Here is a 9834-nt window from a genome sequence, read left to right on the forward strand (position 1 = left end):
CGTCATCAATCTGCACCAAAGCACCGGTTCGGTAAGTTCCCGCATTCTCACTTGTCCTTATCTGCGTGAGAGTGCATAGGCACAGTGGGCGGTGACATGTGGCTGAGTGGAAGGCGCCGCCTGGAGGCACCTTCCACTCAGCAGATTGATAATGATGCAGATTGATGACGGAGCGGTGGTCGTCGCTGGTCATAGTCCGTGGCTAACGTTGCCGTAGCGCACCTGCCAATATGCCCGAACAGGTGGCGGCTCTCAGTTCACCTGTCACTCCACATCACCTTCCTGAAAAATCACTGTGGCCCTTCCGTTGGATGCACCAACGTCCATCGGTCTCCGATCACTGCGTCATTTGACGCTGGGCAGTGATATCCTTGAGGTGATGCTGCGTTGACTGCTTGCCAGTCGTCTGGTGAACTTCCGTACTGCTCGACGGAACCTATGCTTCATTTTCGACGATTCGTCGTTGCTACACGAACTTCTACCAGGCGCCACTGCCCCGCTGTCGCTTGCTGTTTCGAACATCAATCGCCATCACTGCATAAATTACAGATGCGAAAAAGGAGAAAGGAGCGAGTAAGTGTGGGAGTGAGGAAGACAGCGGCAAGATGAAAGAATTGTACTACCTTGGAAATTTTATATCTAGGGAGCTTAGCTCACAGAGGCTTGTACTGACACCATATGAAGAAAGTTTACTAATAAGCAAGTCATGAGCAAGATAAAATGCCTCTGAAAGATCATAACACACTGTAGCCACTTGTAAATGGTTAGCAACGGAAAGTCGCCGCGCATCCGAAAAAGTAAACAACATTTGTGTTCACAGACCTGCCATGAGTAAATTCACGTTGATGACTGCTCATTTTTATCCTTAAAGAAATAACACACCTGATCAAACGGTGCAATTTCGAAAACCTTTGGAATGGTAGTTTTTCCTATCATTCGTTTGACCCGGCCTTCTTATAGACTGGCACAACTATTCACGTTTTTCTTTGAGAAGGAAGCACATGTGTAAACAAATACAGATTAAAAATACCAGAAAGAAGTAAACAACTACTGACGAACACCCCTGGAACTTTATCGTCGGCCAGGGATCGCTAGTGCTTCAATTTCTCTATGGCCATAGCAAACAGAGAATCTGAAATATGTAATGGTGAAGTATTCATTGGATCTAGATTCGAAATATCTAGCCCACTAACAAACTAAGAATCCTGGCAGCTCTGGAGAACGCTACATAATGAATTAATTATAGCACTTACTTCGGGTCACGAGCAACACGCTCTTCAATACAACCAATACATCCTTATCACGACACCTTGTGCATTTAAAGCCTAACTGCCCAGGTGGATAAATGCGCCAATAAGACGACAATGTAATTCATATTCCCTATGACATCGATGCATTTTACAAAGGAAATCATGGAGTTCTTTCAAAAACCATGAAATGTGTCGCCTGAATCGGTGAATTTTTGCGAGAAATACAGGCTCCTAATGCTCGTTCGACAGCCTTAGAAGGTACCTTGGCTGCCTTGTTCATATTTTTTGGCACAGCATGGATGGAACGAATCCATGTCGGTTAAGTGATACAAACCTAAATAGTGTCCATCAGGGAAAACTTAAGAAAAATCGAAAAACTGTGGCATAAACTGCGCGCTTAAACGCACCTGAATTTGCAGCAGAATTTGTCGTTGATAAGCAGGGACAAGACCTCGATGTGCTGCCGAAAAGTCGCCTATTGCAAAATCCGCAAGGATAAACACCAGCACAGTTCCATCATCATTGGGAGTTACGCTACGCTGCGCTAAGCCAAGGAATTCAACAAAAATAGTAGAGCATCGCAACGACCAGACGATAGCACGCTAGTTGCACATAATGAAACGTTTCAATGAAGTAATGACACATTCAAATCACCAGTAATAACTACGGCGTATTTTTCAACATCATGGCTTCGGCCATTGACTGTGACTGTCTCCCTTCCGCCAGATTGGCCATACGCCCAGCGAACTTCGCGCTGCGCATGTTAAGAGAGGCGCAGGCTCTGGGAAACCTTTGCTACTTTGTATGCAAAGTAGCACATGTTTCCCTTGTTTTAACACAACCTCAACTCAGTCGGACTCCGGAACAATGCTGAGGCCTATACACCTGAAAATATTAATGCCACTCCGTGGAGCAATCAGCACATCCCCCTCAATTTAACTCTTTCGTTATAGCGACGGTAGCATCTGTGCATTGTGTACTTAGGAGGAAAATAAATTTTAGGCGCAAATCATCATTTTTCCAAGGTTACTTCATTAGTGCCGTCAACAATCAACATCACCAGTACTAGACAAGGATGTATACAAACATTATGACTTCTTTCAGACCTAACAGTGAGGCTGCGATATTTGCTCCAAGTGAAGAACAATTTTTCAAATTTCTAAAGTAAGAGCAATATTATAGAAAGGTGCAGGTTTGGACACTTATTTATAAGGTCCATCACGGTAATGATTAGGACAGAATCTATCCCGTGTGAATAGAAGTGTGTAGACGGTCGTAATTTATCCTGAACAATAATACAAGCAGGACAGAGCTACTGGCAAAAGTGGAGACGAAGTGATCAACAGTAACCGAACAAGGCATATGTCTCAGGCGGCTGGAGCCAGCGTCTCGACAAGGGCCCTTGTCTTCATCAGGATGATTGCTGTGCTGATGATAAGTGCCCTTGTCGCGACGTTAGCTCCAGCCTGAGGCGTCCCCTATTCTAACCCTGTTGATTCAAGGCAACAGGGTAAGAATCAACACGACTTATTCCCGCTATCAATTACTAAATACCACCAGCAAAACTTGTTTTTATGGGAGTTTTGACACCAAGTTATCTTATTTCTTTCAGTTGATACCGCATTTCATAACAGAAGACTTCAGCGTCTCAGGCATCTCAGGAATTTTCTTGGCGGGCGTCGTGAGTGCATCAATCAGGTACCCCAGTTTTTATTTTGTATTCTAATGGGAACATCGTGTGATAAGTGGATAGCGATAAGTGGATAGAACATCGTGTGAAAAGTGGATAAATTGATAGCACAATATTAGAGTTTTGTCATTGCATATTGAAGAGCTCGCTGATACCTGCTCGCGCTTACTACGGTGCTTTGAAGAGTCTTCGTGAACTTTGTTTCCAGCATTGGTTACTAACAACGGTACTCTAAACAGTATTACGACAATGTAGCGCGCAAAAGTGCAGAATGCCTCCATACCGTTCTGTAAATATTGTTTTCTCATACTGAATGGAATACAACCCTACAGAGTTAGTGCCGCAGCGAACATAAACAAACTTTGTTTAAGTTATGTGAAAGGCTCCTCCTCCATTTGTACGGGAGAGATTTTGCATTTAAGAATACCTACCTAATATTTGTACAGCCCATATTTTCTATAAGAAGAGACCTTGATCATTTTCTTCGTATCTAGCCAGATCTCGGAAGAGTTACCTTGCCGACTGGGGAAATAAACTAGTGCGTTTTCCTGTATCCCTAATCATTCATCTTTCTATGTATCCCTTTCTTACTACGGTCTTCTTTTCTTGGCTGTTCAAATCTAAATTTCCTGGTGGCTATATTTAACCTTGTGCAGGTATCCAGTGTTTGTTATGCAATGTTGGGTTATGGCGGTACAGTTGTGTTCTCGACTAGTTACACAGAACTCTCCCTATCGCATCATGTTCACTTTCAGGGTCGTTGGTTGACGCTGTTGCAGAAAAAAGCAATACTGGGTCATGCGTTTACTTCTTCGTCTCTCTCGAGGTTTTCTAAAAAGCAGACGTAGGGCTGTTCTGAAATTTGAAAACAACGTAATGTAGACTATTTCCCAAATGAATTTTTCACGGGAAGCGAAACGCACCATCCCAAGGGCGATGTCCAGGCGCTGTTTTAAATGATTTACCGACAAAGTATATAGGCACAGTGTGAAGGTATAGAAGGTGAGCAGGGTATACCTCATTGAAAATCGATGTAGAGACCAGGATCAGCCAGGAGGAATGAAAGAAAGCATGATGCAAAGTTATCTAGCCTCAGTTTCTGATGCCAGATGGCGTCTAAAGGACTTTATTAGCCCACTGTTCACTTTGAAAATAAACTAGCCGTGTCGTAATATCCAAAAAGTCTTGTTGAAGTGAATGAATGCGGCAAGAGGTAAAATGGCAAAATATTTCCCAGGGTTGTCAGAATCTAAACGCGGCCTGACGATAAAAATATCACTGGCAAGCCTGTTCTAACATTTGACTTCAGTGTGGTATACGTGTAAGCAGGGTATACGTGTAATAAGTATCAGGCCACAGATCGCAATACCATGATGGTGATCAAAAGGTGATAATTTCTTGCACCAGCTGATGCAGTTAAAAATTAATGAAAATTAATTAAGATAAGTTCATTTCTTCGAAATGGCACCACAAAAAGACAAGAACATTCGCCCAACTGTCAGTTCTACTTAAAAATGGGTTCTAGGGTTTTACGTGTCCGAACCACGATATGATTGTGACGCACGCTGTAGTGGGAGACTCCGGAATAATTTTACCACATGGGATTCTTTAACGTGAGCCTAAATTCAAATGCACGACCGCTGTTATATTTCACGCCCATGGAATTATGCCCGCCGCCGCCGGGATTGAACCCGTGACCGCGAGCTCAGCAGTGCAAAGCCATGGCTACTGAGCTACCACGACAAGCTCAGAAAAAGTTGCAATTTCGCCCAAAAGGCGAAGCATTGATTGCGATAGGAAATCATTCGACGGCTGAACGAAGAAAAGTTAGTAGTTTTATCACATGTATAAATTGTATTCAACATTCACTTACTAACTAAATTAACAAGCAGGGTGCCACGCGCGCATAGGCAAACATGAACTTATCCAGCTCAATGACCGTGGGCAATCGCTGTCAGAAGGCTGGCGTGATTGACAGCAGCAGCAGCGGCGAGTGAAGGCTTCGTGCTGTCTTTACCTTCCACGACTCTTTAAAACATGGGATTACCCGACTACCAACACTAGGCACGCGAGAATACAGTGTATACGATCTCGGCTCAAGCCGCAAGCCAGCTCAGCTATTGTAACCTTTGCAACCGCCCCGTACTACCTCCAAGGTAGGGCGCACCCACCTCACTCCCTTCCTCACCCTTAGCGCGCTCCCCCCTTCCTCCCACTGTTTGCGCGCGCACCACTGGGCGAGCAGGAAGACGGCACCCATGAAGCCTACATCCTTTCGACGTACCTTCTCGGCTCACCTTCGCACGTTTTACCTCGCGCCAACAGCACACGGCTCCTCGCGGCACTGTAGGATTTTATCGTATATCAATTTTATACGCAACATCACAACGACGGCAACGGCAAAATCTACCTGGCGTGTCGTTAATAATGATATCGCAATAATAGGTCCCTAGATAAGAAAAACGCATCAAGCGAATAAAAACAAAAAAAGTCGCAGTTTCGCCCGAAAGGCGAAACATCGATTGCGATGGTAAATTAGTAGACAGTTGTACAAAGTAAGGATAGTAGTTTTATCGGCCGCATTAACTTTTAAACATTGGCTTACTAACTATATAAAGAAGCATGGTGTCACGCGTGCACAAGCACCCTTGAACACATCGCCATCGATGACCAGGCACACTGGCTGTCAAAACGCTGGACTGAGGAAGCACGGCAGCAGCAGCGAGCGAATTGAATACTAGAACTTGGATTGCGTAACATTTTGACGGGACACACAGCGGAGCGTTTTTCTTCTGTGTGTCCCGTGAAAATGTTGCGCAATCCAACTTCTAGTATGCTATACCAACACGCGTAGATTTCAATCTGAGCGAATTGACCTGCGTGCTTCCTCTCGCTTCAACAAGAACTAAGCTGCGAGAACACAGCGTACACGAAGCTATCAGCACTTGGCGCACTCTGTCCCCGTCGCAGATCGGTTTCAAGATAGGGCCAGCGTGACCGCACTATATTCGGCGGCCACCGGAGTAGAACGCCACCCCCTTCCCCCTCATAACCCCCCTCCAGCGCCTTGCGCGCAATGGAAGATGGCGCGCTACCTCCCTGCTTTCCTCCCTAGCGGGTGCGAGATTGAACCACCATCGCCGGCCCACCCTCGTACACTTTCACTCGAACATCCAGCATACGGCACGCGGCAACGATGTTATCGCACTTGGACTTTATACGGAACATCATAGCGACGTCGATGGGGACAACAGCGGAAATCAGCCTAGAGTGTTCATATAATCGCTATCGCATTAATAAAAATTAATTAGGTCAACGACATGTGATTTTATAAAGCAAAGAAGCAGTTGTGATACCGATCGGAAGCCCTCGTGAAGGTGCGCTCTCATTAGTGTGCGCAGGTCTGTTCACGACAGTCTGAAACTGAGATAAATGGCCAACGCTCGCCGCAGCAAAACAAAGCACCTTGTCGCGGTAGACTTAAGGCGAATTCCATTGGGAGAAGAGGAGTAGGGCGCCGCGGCAGTGCGGAGTCGGGTTACAGCGCAGTGAGAGCAGGGACACTTGACCCGCCACTGGAATACGGCGTGCATTCGGAGAGCAGATGGGAGGGGGACGTGTGAGGAGAAAGGCACCATGTGACTAAAGCAATCGAACGTCCCACCATTCTCTGCAGGAGAGCGGCAAAACACGTACGCGTAATCGTCTTGTAATCTGTCGGGCGTAACCATGTCACCGTTTGCGGCCACGTCCTACATGCTTTTGTACAGCGCCGACGCATCCCACCAAGTGTCCGCCTGCGAAGATCATCTGAAACTGCAACTTGAATCTGAAGTTGAGCTCCAGCAGTTTTCGCTGCTGTCACCGTCCAGCGTCTCAAGCACTTCAGCAAGGCGAAGACGCTTAGCTGCCGCTGTCCCCCGCGCGTCCGACGAGAAGCAAGGTGGACTAGAAATGCCAGGATCTGTCGCTAAATGACTGCGAAGCTCGCTCGTATCACCGCCGTCAAAATCAGCGGGGCCAAAACATCAACTACGCTTGACGGCCGCCATTGCCGCCGCGCGCGCCGGCTGAAGCAAAATAAAAAGAAATGAGGATATGACGGTTTAAGTCACGTGACTTCCTCCGTAGTCCGCTTTTCAGGCGAGAGCAGTGCGGACTACTCCCGGCTGCTCTCGGCGCAGCGAAACTGCTCTTGTTCTACCACTGGATGACGGCTCTCCCACTCCTGTCGACCGCTGAAACAGGTCGCCTCTGGAACGAGCACTTTCAGCGTGCTTTTGAGTGCTCCTGTTCTCCCAATGGAATTCGCCATTAAAGAAGGCGCTTGACACAGTTGAACAAGCCGCCGCTGTAGCCCACTGGCTCTGTACTACTCAGCTCGCGGTTGCGATCCCGGCCGCGGCGGCCGCATTTCTATGGGCGCGCGTGTTCTTAGATTAAGGTGCACTTAAAGAACCAGAGCTGGCCAAAATTATTCCGGAGTTCCCCAGCTACGGAATGCCTTACAATGAGATCTTGGTGTTGACGCGTAAAGTCTCACAGTTCTGGGGACCCCTTGGACCCCCTTCTCCGGTTCACGCGAGACTTGGGCAATTCGCTCACGCGATCACTGGGGACACGCGGTTCCCGCCTTATTTTAACGCGACGGCGTTAATGGTCCCGTGTCGCAGAAAATCCGGCGTCGGGATATGTGTCGGCGTGGGAGCGCTGGCGTCGGTGGTGGCTGAAAAAGTCTCGAACCATCCCGACCGCGCAAGCCCTCCGCACACGAGGTCGCGGGATCGAATCCCGGCCCCGGCGGCCGCATTTCAATGGAGGCGAAATGCGAAAACGCCCGTCTGCTTGCGTTGTAGTGCACGTTAAAGAACCCCAGGTGGTCAAAATTAATCCGGAGCCCTCCACTACGGCGTGCCTAATAATCAGAACTGGTTTTGGCACGTAAAACACCAGAAAGAAGAAGGCCATACTTACTCTCGCTTACACTTCTTCGTCTTCGTGTTTTGCTAAAATGACATGCTGTAGCATGACTATCGTTGTGATATTAGCTCTGGCAGTGCAAGGACGCACAGAGTGCAAGCACGCAAAATATATAGGTGTTTGTTATTGTCATTTCTTGTATTGGAGTCTATTTGATGCTTTGTTGTGTCTGAACTTTTAAAATCAACGTCTCCCTATGGTGCCCCTTCTTGCTAAGTTGCACTGTTTTCCAATGCAATATTTGCATTCAAAGACTTCTTGAACATTGATTGCCTTCCTTTTCGTTCGCAGCACAGTGTCCTCGATAGTGAATTCTCAAGCAGCCGTATGGTACTTTGACGTCATCACTCCGTTCGTCCAAGTGTCTAACACACGTGTAGGCTGCACCGTAAAAGGAATAGGTAACACATGTTTTACACGATGCTTTAATTCAGTGTACATGGCGAGATGACTGCATACAATAACGCAAATTTTATTAAACAGCGCTTGCAGTTGGCGCCACCATGGCAGCTCTCAGCGTGGTGATCCCCTATGCCGGCTCGGCTGTTGCTGTAAGAGGATCTCGTGTTTCGTATATGTTGTCCTTCAACGAAGACTTCGAAAGCGCTTAACTATTTCGTTAACGCGCCTATAGACATTGAGCAATGTGATCGACAGTTTTTCTAAGTGTTGTTAAACATTTCCGTTGAAATTATTCAACTAACAACATCACGCACCGTCTGAAATGGCGACTGAACTTTAACTGTTTGGCAAATTTGACAATTTCTGGCACACTGAGTAGTCTGGAAAAATAAAACTTCGACTAGAAGTATCGTCGAAACTAGCCTCCAATGCTCATAGCATTTCAATAAAACGACGCAAAATTTGCGGTTGGGTCGACTTGGCAACATAATTTTTAAATGAGAGGAGCAGTGAGGACACGAAAGCTTCGCTCGGGTTGACGATTTGCCGAACGGACGTCTAAGCTGCTTTAATAATGTCTCAAACAATCGTAGTTTCTCTTGAGCACTTGATGTTTTCGCAAATTGTGTTCCTCTAATATCAAGTGCAACTTTATTTTCTCCATCGTGGGTTGCTTTTATGCATCAGCGCTTTGGCAGCATATGTACAATGTATTACGAGCAATCCTTCCCGTCGTGTGGGGTTTTCACTCAGACAAGTACACACTGGTAATTTCAGACAGACTTTCGACCAAAGCTTGACTATCTGTCAAATTTGGCCTGTCTGGCCTGTCGTTTAGCTTGACATGGCCTGTCAAACTACAAAAAAAGTAGTCTGACAGGCCATGTAATACTTCGAACAAAGAACCAGTTGTAAAACTAGTCCAGCAGCGGGGAGGTAAGGTAGATGCAGTTGGGTAAGGTAGGGGTAAGGGGTAAGGAAACGCAGTCGGGTAAGGTAGATGCTTAAGAAGTTCAATGTGGTAAGCAAATAATCAGATGCAAGGTGTATGTTGGAATCTCCGTGCGGCGATTCTCTTGTCAAGCGGTCCATTGCTGTACAACTAACGGTGACACATACAATTGCATTTATTTTCATCCTATTATAAACGTGTAATCTGATTTCAATCAAAACGTCCGAAAACAGCACCTACACGGAGGCTCCTTAACTCTGCTCCCTATAACAATAAGCCCAAGGACGCACCCACTTTGCAACCTCCTATATTTTTAACGCGACTGCGCTAAGGGCCCCGTGTCGTAGAAAATACAGTGGCGGTATCGGCAGCGTTGTCCGTCAGAAAAAAATCATCCCGAACCACGCAGGCCCTCCGCGTGCCAGAGGCCTCACTGAACTAATTGAATTTCGGAAAGAAATATGGGTCACAAAATTCGCAAAGTACGACAAATTCGCAAAGTGCAACCTACAGAAATGATAGCGTCGTATTGTAATTTGACTGTACGAGAAAACATAATT

At 46.5% G+C, this 9834-nt stretch overlaps 1 long non-coding RNA gene across 1 annotated transcript; it reads left to right on the top strand.

Annotated features, from left to right (window-relative positions):
• The first annotated feature begins 2861 nt into the window (after positions 1–2861).
• On the top strand, positions 2862–8452 carry LOC125942622 (uncharacterized). The gene is made up of 3 exons (XR_007465267.1): positions 2862–2948; positions 8212–8321; positions 8404–8452. It is a non-coding gene; the product is annotated as an uncharacterized LOC125942622 (long non-coding RNA).
• Positions 8453–9834: the final 1382 nt, after the last annotated feature.

The sequence above is a fragment of the Dermacentor silvarum genome, chromosome 1 (assembly GCF_013339745.2).
Source record: "Dermacentor silvarum isolate Dsil-2018 chromosome 1, BIME_Dsil_1.4, whole genome shotgun sequence".
NCBI lineage: Eukaryota > Metazoa > Arthropoda > Arachnida > Ixodida > Ixodidae > Dermacentor > Dermacentor silvarum.